This window comes from Mus pahari, chromosome 13 (assembly GCF_900095145.1).
Source record: "Mus pahari chromosome 13, PAHARI_EIJ_v1.1, whole genome shotgun sequence".
NCBI lineage: Eukaryota > Metazoa > Chordata > Mammalia > Rodentia > Muridae > Mus > Mus pahari.
Genome location: NC_034602.1, coordinates 80,629,047 through 80,630,389, shown reverse-complemented (window position 1 = coordinate 80,630,389; position 1,343 = coordinate 80,629,047). Strand labels below are relative to the sequence as shown.

Genomic DNA, 1,343 nt, shown 5'->3' with positions numbered 1-1,343 from the left:
CTGTGGTCTCAAATACTAGACCAGGTTTAGTAGCTCCGTTTTGTCAGTTTTCTATTTGCCCTCTTGAGTACAGGGATGGATGGATGGCTGCTCAACACACTCCTCCCCTCTCCTTCCTTCAAGCTGTGTCCGGTGAAAGCTGTCCTTCCTGTATTCTGTTTTCTGGTAATGTAATAAGCATGATGATGGTGCCTTCTATTACATCATTCCAGTCTTGCTGGTGATTCTGTCCAGTGTGGTCTATGAATTGCTGCNCTGCAAAGCCACACAGCTGCAAAACGTTGAAGAAAATCATTGATGTATAAAAATTGCAGTATCTTTCAAATCAGTAAAATGGATGCTTATTATTTATCTTGTTCTTCAGTTAACATCTGTGTTCTGTGTGGGAGGGAGTCATGTGTGTTTGAAGGGAGAAGTCCATTGAGTCTCTAATTGACTTTTCTTTCAGCTCCAGTGTGAACTATAAAAGCATAGTCACTCAGTTCTTGGAAAAGTCAAACAACATGGTGGACATTTTGTCACATTATAGAAGCAGTCAGATTCCCAAAACGGCACCTGAACCTGAGTGCGGATACTGCAATTTTCAGAGGGAAGAATGGCAGCTCTTAAGGGTGGGGGACNGGAACTGTCACTCATTTTGCACAATTCTTGAACTGATGTCAGCACCCAAATGGCTCCTGAATTTAAGTCTGGGAGGACATCTTTTTATTTNTACATGACTCTGTAAACAATTCTGTGAGCAAAGTTTCTAGCTGCTGGATTATTGTCTGTCTTTATAGCAGGTCCCAGGGAACCACAAGAATGGCGAGGGTTATCTGGTTATGGTTGGAACAATCAGTATATATCAGATTTCTGGTGTTTCAAGCAAGAAGCGGAGTAAATGCGTGTGACCACTTAAAGCTGCTTGTTAACATGGAAGACTTCTCCACTCTCCCTTAGTGAGAACAGACACACACTTGACAGGGAGCAAACTGGTTCTGAACTTTGTGACTGTTTGCTAGTGACCTAACTATTGGTTTTTGTCAACTGGGCAATATGGGTAAAATTTACNTTTTTCTCTAAGAAGGAGGTCTTCCATGTTTGAGGAAATGTCTTGCACTATTGCATATATTTTGTGGACACAGATTTTTGTAGTTTCCATTTTGGAAGGCTAAAGTTTTGTTTGTTTGAAACAGTTTTACACTTTCTAATGTACAGTACTTGAAGTTCGTACTAGAGAATTACTTTGTAGTTTTGAAGCTTTTATCCAAACTACTTTGAAATACGTGGCTTTCTTGTCAGTGGTTTGCGCCCCTCCAGGTGTAATTTTTCTTTTGTTATTCCTCCTATTGTGTATGGGTGTG

At 40.6% G+C, this 1,343-nt stretch overlaps 1 protein-coding gene across 1 annotated transcript in view; it reads left to right on the top strand.

Moving 5' to 3' along the window:
- Window positions 1–1,343, top strand: part of G3bp2 (G3BP stress granule assembly factor 2) — a 38,291-nt gene that overhangs the window by 27,676 nt on the left and 9,272 nt on the right. The window lies entirely within an intron of this gene.